Genomic DNA, 9,707 nt, shown 5'->3' with positions numbered 1-9,707 from the left:
CTCAAGAACTCTAATTAAAGCATACAATTCTTTATCATATATTGGATAGTTCAACTTAGCACCAGCAAGTTTCTCAGAAAAATATGCAATTGGGCGACCCTCTTGCATCAACACACCACCAATTTCAATACCACTAGCATCACATTCAATCTCAAATTGCTTATTGAAATCAGGAAGTGCAAGCAATGGTGCAGAAGTTAACAATCGTTTCAGTTCATCAAAAGCATGATCTTGGGCAATGCCCCACTCAAATGCAACACCCTTTTTAGTCAATTCATTCAAAGGTGCAGCAATAGTAGAAAAATTGGGCACAAAACTGCGATAAAACCCAGCTAGACCATGAAACTTCTAACTTGACTCACATTCATGGGAGTAGGCCAATTTTGAATAGCTTCAATTTTAGACACATCTACTTCTACTCCATGCTTGGAGACAACATAACCCAGAAATATGACCTTATCTTTGCAAAATGTGCACTTCTCAAGATTACCATAAAGTTTACTATCACGCAACACTTGCAAAACATGTCGAATATGTATAATATGATCAGATTCATTGCGGCTGTAAATTAATATGTCATCAAAATACACAACCACAAACTTGCCAATAAATTCACGCAAAACATGGTTCATCAGTCTCATGAAAGTGCTAGGTGCATTAGTCAAACCAAAAGGCATTACTAACCACTCATATAAACCAAATTTTGTTTTAAAGGCAGTTTTCCACTCATCCCCTTCTTTCATCCTAATTTGATGATAACCACTACGCAAATCAATTTTAGAGAAAACAGCAGCACCACTCAATTCATCTAGCATATCCTCTAATCGGGGAATAGGGTGACGATATCGAATAGTGATATTGTTTATAGCTCTACAATCTACGCACATACGCCATGTACCATCTTTCTTAGGAACAAGAATAACAGGAACAGCACAAGGACTAAGGCTTATGCGGATATAACCTTTGTCGAGTAGCGCTTGTACTTGCTTCTGTATCTCCTTCGTCTCTTCGGGGTTCGTTCTATATGGTGCCCGATTGGGTAGCGAAGCTCCGGGAATCAGGTCGATTTGATGCTCAATACCTCGCAATGGTGGAAGTCCTGCGGGTACCTCATCCAGAAACACGTCGCCAAATTCCTGCAAAACATTAGAAACACCAAGAGGAAGAGGGGTCATGTCATTAGAAACCAAAACCGTACCCCTGTACAAGAGCACAAGAGGCATGGCTGTAGGATCCTCATTAAATTCTCTCATGTCTTCTTTGGTGGCTAATGAGACTAAGGAATTCACTCTCTCACTTTTCGTTATATCACTCACAACATTACAATTCTCTCGCCTATCTAAAGAAGCATCCTCCAAGTTGACTTCAACTTTCTGACGAGACTCATTGACAATTTGCTGTGGTGTCATAGGCTGTAAATTGATTTTCTTGCCCTTGAACTCCAAGTGATATGTATTGGCACGGCCATTGTGTTGCACATAACGGTCATAGAGCCAAGGCCGACCCAATAGTAGGTGACACACCGTCATAGGAACGACATCAAAATCAATGCAATCCTTATACGGTCCAATAGGAAACTCAACACGCACCATGTGGTTTACCTTCATCTCACCATTGTCGCTCAACCACCGAATATAATATGGATGCGGGTGCAGTAGATACTTCAACTTCAACTTGGTACACAACTCCTTGCTTGCTAAATTACGGCAACTCCCGCCATCAATAATGACCTTGCAAGCCTTGTCAAGACCAACTAAAGCTTTTGTTTGGAACAAATTGCAGCGCTGAGTAGATGCACTAGGCAACACATTAAGAGCACGCTACGACACAACAATGGTGCGAGCATCAGACGGATATGCATCTTCACCATCAGTGTCATAGTCATCATCTTCTGGAGCATTAGGATCAACATCATCTCCAGTCTCGTACTCATTGTCCTCACTGATAACCATGACTTTGCGGTTAGGACAATCTCTCTTGAAGTGACCCTTGCCACCACATGTATGACAAACCATATCACGGTTACGCGCAGTAGACACATTAGAGCCACTCATACTTGCAACAGATTCGGACTTCTTTGTGTTAGACACATTGGAGACCGACTTACTAGGCGGAGGGGCGGAGCGCGTCAAAGGTGCCGGTGCCATAGACGGGGCCGCGCGGGGTGTGAAACGCCCAGCTCCTGTAGCTCGACCTTTGATCTTTGCTTCGTCAGCCAACTGTGATTCAGCTTCTCTTGCATGATGTAACAATTGATTAATATTGGTGTAGCTGTAGTGACGAACAATGCCTTTGATGTCATACTTCAAACCGTTGAGGAAACACTGCATTGTCATCTCAAGAGACTCACGGACACGGCCACGCTGCATAAGCATCTCCATCTCCATATAGTATTCATCCACAGTCTTCACACCTTGTCTCAATAGAGTCAGCTTATCATATATATTGCACAAGTAATTTGTAGGCACAAAGCGAGAAGTCATCGCCTCCTTCATGGCATGCCATGTGCGTATAGGCTGCTCACGATCCTCTTCACGGTTACGAACAAAAGCATCCCACCAACGCAAAGCATAGCCATCAAATTCGGAAGAAGCAAGCTTGATCTTCCGGTCTTCAGTATAATGCGGATGTAAGCTCCACAACTTCTCAATCTTGAGCTCCCAAGTGAGGTATTCTTCAACATCAGCTACTCCTTCAAACTTGGGTATAGAAAACTTGGGCTTACCCAAACCATCTTCCTCATCTTGTCCACTACCATTGCGGCCAAGTGGAACCCAACCGCGAGCACGATTACCACGGGGCGCATCACGAGCATTGTGTGCGTCATCTTGAAGCTCAGGATCATCGTCATCATCTTGTTGTTGTTGCGCGGTCAAGTTCTCAACAGCTAAGCGCAAATCAGCAAGATTGCGTTGTACATCCGTCATTTGATCTTGCATTGTAGTGACGGTCACATGAGTAGCATCCAGCTTTTGGGACATTGATACTTCTCCGACGTATCGATAATTTCTTATGTTCCATGCCACATTATTGATGTTATCTACATGTTTTATGCACACTTTATGTCATATTCGTGCATTTTCTGGAACTAACCTATTAACAAGATGCCGAAGTGCCAGTTGCTGTTTTCTGTTGTTTTTGGTTTCAGAAATCCTAGTAAGGAAATATTCTCGGAATTGGACGAAATCAAAGCCCAGGGGCCTATTTTTCCACGAAGCTTCCAGAAGTCCGAAGGAGAGACGAAGAGGGGCGACGAGGGGGCCACACCCTAGGGCGGCGCGGCCCCCCTTGGCCGCGCCGGCCTGTGGTGTGGGGCCCCCGTGCCGCCTCTTGACCTGCCCTTCCGCCTATAAAAAGTCTCCGTGACGAAACCCCCAGTACGGAGAGCCACGATACGGAAAACCTTCCAGAGACGCCGCCGCTGCCGATCCCATCTCGGGGGATCCAGGAGATCGCCTCCGGCACCCTGCCGGAGAGGGGAATCATCTACCGGAGGACTCTACGCCGCCATGGTCGCCTCCGGTGTGATGTGTGAGTAGTCTACCCCTGGACTATGGGTCCATAGCAGTAGCTAGATGGTTGTCTTCTCCCCATTGTGCTTCATTGTCGGATCTTGTGAGCTGCCTAACATGATCAAGATCATCTATCTGTAATTCTATATGTTGCGTTTGTTGGGATCCGATGAATAGAGAATACTTGTTATGTTGATTATCAAAGTTATGTCTATGTGTTGTTTATGATCTTGCATGCTCTCCGTTATTAGTAGATGCTCTGGCCAAGTTGATGCTAGTAACTCCAAGAGGGAGTATTTATGCTCGATAGTGGGTTCATGTCTCCGTGAATCTGGAGGAGTGACAAGAACCACTAAGGTTACGGATGTGCTGTTGCCACTAGGGATAAAACATTAGTGCTATGTTCAAGGATGTAGTCACTAGTTACATTACGCACCATACTTAATGCAATTGTCTGTTGTTAGCAACTTAATACTGGAGGGGGTTCGGATGATAACCTGAAGGTGGACTTTTTAGGCATAGATGCAGTTGGATGACGGTCTATGTACTTTGTCGTAATGCCCAATTAAATCTCACTATACTCATCATGATATGTATGTGCATGGTCATGCTCTCTTTATTTGTCAATTGCCCAACCGTAATTTGTTCACCCAACATGCTGTTCGTCTTATGGGAGAGACACCTCTAGTGAACTGTGGACCCCGGTCCAATTCTCTTTATCAAATACAATCTACTGCAATACTTGTTCTATCGTTTTCTCGCAAACAATCATCTTCCACACAATACGGTTAACTCTTTGTTACAGCAAGCCGGTGAGATTGACAACCTCAACTGTTTCGTTGGGGCAAAGTACTTTGGTTGTGTTGTGCGGGTTCCACGTTGGCGCCGGAATCCCTGGTGTTGCGCCGCACTACATCCCGCCGCCATCAACCTTCAACGTGCTTCTTGGCTCCTCCTGGTTCGATAAACCTTGGTTTCTTTCTGAGGGAAAACTTGCTGCTGTGCGCATCATACCTTCCTCTTGGGGTTGCCCAACGAACGTGTGAAATACACGCCATCAAGCTCTTTTTCTGGCGCCGTTGCCGGGGAGATCAAGACACGCTGCAAGGGGAGTCTCCACTTCTCAATCTCTTTACTTTGTTTTTGTCTTGCTTAGTTTTATTTACTACTTTGTTTGCTGCACTAAATCAAAATACAAAAAAATTAGTTGCTAGTTTTACTTTATTTGCTATCTTGTTTGCTATATCTAAAACACAAAAAAAATTAGTTTACTTGCATTTACTTTATCTAGTTTGCTTTATTTACTGTTGCTAAAATGGCCAACGCTGAAAATACTAAGTTGTGTGACTTCACAACCACAAATAATAATGATTTCTTATGCACACCTATTGCTCCACCTGCTACTACAGCAGAATTCTTTGAAATTAAACCTGCTTTACTGAATCTTGTTATGCGAGAGCAATTTTCTGGTGTTAGTTCTGATGATGCTGCTGCCCATCTTAATAATTTTGTTGAATTATGTGAAATGCAAAAATATAAAGATGTAGATGGTGATATTATTAAACTAAAATTGTTCCCTTTCTCATTAAGAGGAAGAGCTAAAGATTGGTTGCTATCTCTGCCTAAGAATAGTATTGATTCATGGACTAAATGCAAGGATGCTTTTATTGGTAGATATTATCCCCTGCTAAAATTATATCTTTGAGGAGTAGCATAATGAATTTTAAACAATTAGATACTGAACATGTTGCTCAAGCTTGGGAAATAATGAAATCTCTGGTTAAAAATTGCCCAACCCATGGATTGACTACTTGGATGATCATCCAAACCTTCTATGCAGGACTAAATTTTTCTTCACGGAATTTATTGGATTCAGCTGCTGGAGGTACCTTTATGTCCATCACTCTTGGTGAAGCAACAAAGCTTCTTGATAATATGATGATCAACTACTCTGAATGGCACACGGAAAGGGCTCCACAAGGTAAGAAGGTAAATTACGTCGAAGAAACCTCTTCCTTGAGTGATAAGATTGATGCTATTATGTCTATGCTTGTGAATGATAGGACTAATATTGATCCTAATAATGTTCCGTTAGCTTCATTGGTTGCACAAGAAGAACATGTTGATGTAAACTTCATTAAAAATAATAATTTCAACAACAATGCTTACCGGAACAATTCTAGTAACAACTATAGGCCATATCCTTATAATAATGGCAACGGCTATGGTAATTCTTATGGTAATTCTTACAACAATAATAGGAATTCACCCTGGACTTGAAGCCATGCTTAAAGAATTTATTAGTACACAAACTGTTTTTAACAAATCTGTTGAAGAAAAGCTTGGGAAAATTGATATACTTGCTTCTAAAGTCGATAGTCTTGTCATTGATGTTGATCTTTTGAAATCAAAAGTTTTGCCTAATGAGAATCATCATAATAAAATTACTACTACAGCAAATGCCATTCAAGTTAGAATTAATGAGAATATAAGATTAATGGCTGAATCATGCGTGCTAGGTGGGATAGAGAAGAAAATGAAAAACTAGCTAAAGAAAAGAATATAGCTAAAGTTTGGACTATTACCACCACTAGTAATGCTAATGCTACACATGTTGCTGCACCTCCTACTCATACTAATAAAAGAATTGGTGTTAGCAATGTTTCCACTTCTAATGCAAAGCGCGAAAAACTGCCTGAAATCGCTAAAAGCTCATTAAACCGCTTCATGATAAAGCTGCTGAAATTTTTTCCAACATTGGGGATGATGATCCCATTGCTTTAGATTATAATGGTTTGAATTTTGATGATTGCCACATCTCTGAAGTTATAAAGTTCTTGCAAAAACTTGCTAAAAGTCCTAATGCTAGTGCTATAAATTTGGCTTTTACACATCATATTACAAATGCTCTTATAAAAGCTAGAGAAGAGAAACTAGAGCGTGAAGCCTCTATTCCTAAAAAGTTAGAGGATGGTTGGGAGCCCATCATTAAGATGAAGATTAAAGATTTTGATTGTAATGCTTTATGTGATCTGGGTGCAAGTATTTCTGTTATGCCTAAGAAAATTTATAATATGCTTGACTTGCCACCGCTGAAAAATTGTTATTTGGATGTTAATCTTGCTGATCATTCTACAAAGAAACCTTTGGGGAAAGTTGATAATGTTCGCATTACCGTTAACAATAACCTTGTTCCCGTTGATTTTGTTGTCTTGGATATTGAATGCAATGCATCTTGTCCCATTATATTGGGAAGACCTTTTCTTCGAACTGTTGGTGCTGTTATTGATATGAAGGAAGGTAATATAAAATATCAATTTCCTCTCAAGAAAGGTATGGAACACTTCCCTAGAAAGAGAATGAAGGTACCTTTTGACTCTATTATGAGAACAAATTATGATGTTGACACTTCGTCTCTTGATAATACTTGATACACACTTTCTGCGCCTAGCTGAAAGGCGTTAAAGAAAAGCGCTTATGGGAGACAACCCATGTTTTTACCTACAGTACTTTGTTTTTATTTTGTGTCTTGGAAGTTGTTTACTACTGTAGCAACCTCTCCTTATCTTAGTTTAGTGTTTTGTTGTGCCAAGTAAAGTCTTTGATAGTAAAGTAAGTACTAGATTTGGATTACTGCACAGTTCCAGATTTCTTTGCTGTCACGAATCTGGGTCTACCTCCCTGTAGGTAGCTCAGAAAATTAAGCCAATTTATGTGCATGATCCTCAGATATGTACGCAACTTTCATTAAATTTGAGCATTTTCATTTGAGCAAGTCTGGTGCCATTTTAAAATTCGTCAATACGAACTGTTCTGTTTTGACAGATTCTGCCTTTTATTTCGCATTGCCTCTTTTGCTATGTTGGATGAATTTCTTTGATCCACTAATGTCCAGTAGCATTATGCAATGTCCAGAAGTGTTAAGAATGATTGTGTCACCTCTGAATATGTTAATTTTTATTGTGCACTAACCCTCTAATGAGTTGTTTCGAGTTTGGTGTGGAGGAAGTTTTCAAGGATCAAGAGAGGAGTATGATGCAACATGATCAAGGAGAGTGAAAGCTCTAAGCTTGGGGATGCCCCGGTGGTTCACCCCTGCATATTCTAAGAAGACTCAAGCGTCTAAGCTTGGGGATGCCCAAGGCATCCCCTTCTTCATCGACAATATTATCAGGTTCCTCCCCTGAAACTATATTTTTATTCCATCACATCTTATGTGCTTTGCTTGGAGCGTCGGTTTGTTTTTGTTTTTGTTTTGTTTGAATAAAATGGATCCTAGCATTCACTTTATGGGAGAGAGACACGCTCCGCTGTAGCATATGGACAAGTATGTCCTTGGTTTCTACTCATAGTATTCATGGCGAAGTTTCTCCTTCGTTAAATTGTTATATGGTTGGAATTGGAAAATGATACATGTAGTAATTGCTATAAATGTCTTGGGTAATGTGATACTTGGCAATTGTTGTGCTCATGATTAAGCTCTTGCATCATATGCTTTGCACCCATTAATGAAGAAATACATAGAGCATGCTAAAATTTGGTTTGCATATTTGGTTTCTCTAAGGTCTAGATAATTTCTAGTATTGAGTTTGAACAACAAGGAAGACGGTGTAGAGTCTTATAATGTTTTCAATATGTCTTTTATGTGAGTTTTGCTGCACCGGTTCATCCTTGTGTTTGTTTCAAATAAGCCTTGCTAGCCTAAACCTTGTATCGAGAGGGAATACTTCTCATGCATCCAAATCCTTGAGCCAACCACTATGCCATTTGTGTCCACCATACCTACCTATACTACATGGTATTTTTCCGCCATTCCAAAGTAAATTGCTTGAGTGCTACCTTTAAAATTCCATCATTCACCTTTGCAATATATAGCTCATGGGACAAATAGCTTAAAAACTATTGTGGTATTGAATATGTAATTATGCACTTTATCTCTTATTAAGTTGCTTGTTGTGCGATAACCATGTTCACTGGGGACGCCATCAACTTTTCATTGTTGAATTTCATGTGAGTTGCGATGCATGTTCGTCTTGGCTGACGTACGAGAGATCTACCCCCATATGGTTAAGCATGCATATGTTAGAGAAGAACATTGGGCCGCTAACTAAAGCCATGATCCATGGTGGAAGTTTCAGTTTTGGACAACAATCCTCAAATCTGAAATGAGAAAATTATTAATTGTTGGTATATGCTTATGCATAAAAGAGGAGTCCATTATCTGTTGTCTATGTTGTCCCGGTATGGATGTCTAAGTTGAAGAATAATCAATAGCGAGAAATCCAATGCGAGCTTTCTCCTTAGACCTTTGTACAGGCGGCATAGAGGTACCCCTTTGTGACACTTGGTAAAAACAATGCATTGTGATGACCCGGTAGTCCAAGCTAATTAGGACAAGGTGCGGGCACTATTAGTACACTATGCATGAGGCTTGCAACTTATAAGATATAATTTACATGATGCATATGCCTTATTACTACCGTTGACAAAATTGTTTCATGTTTTCAAAATCAAAGCTCTAGCACAAATATAGCAATCGATGCTTTTCCTCTATGGAGGACCATTCTTTTACTTTCAATGTTGAGTCAGTTCACCTATTTCTCTCCACCTCAAGAAGCAAACACTTGTGTGAACTGTGCATTGATTCCTACATACTTGCTTATTGCACTTATTATATTACTCTATGTTGACAATATCCATGAGATATACATGTTACAAGTTGAAAGCAACCGCTGAAACTTAATCTTCTTTTGTGTTGCTTCAATATCTTTACTTTGAATTGTTGCTTTATGAGTTAACCCTTATGCAAGACTTATTGATGCTTGTCTTGAAGTGCTATTCATGAAAAGTCTTTGCTATATGATTCACTTGTTTACTCATGTCATATACATTGTTTCGATCGCTGCATTCACTACATATGCTTTACAAATAGTATGATCAAGATTATGATGGCATGTCACTCCAGAAATTATCTGTGTTATCGTTTTACCTCGCTCGGGACGAGCGTAACTAAGCTTGGGGATGCTGATACGTCTCCGACGTATCGATAATTTCTTATGTTCCATGCCACATTATTGATGTTATCTACATGTTTTATGCACACTTTATGTCATATTCGTGCATTTTCCTGGAACTAACCTATTAACAAGATGCCGAAGTGCCAGCTTTGTCTGCTGTTTTTGGTTTCAGAAATCC

Source organism: Lolium perenne, chromosome 2 (assembly GCF_019359855.2).
Source record: "Lolium perenne isolate Kyuss_39 chromosome 2, Kyuss_2.0, whole genome shotgun sequence".
Classification (NCBI taxonomy): domain Eukaryota; kingdom Viridiplantae; phylum Streptophyta; class Magnoliopsida; order Poales; family Poaceae; genus Lolium; species Lolium perenne.
Note: the sequence above shows the minus strand (reverse complement) of the source record.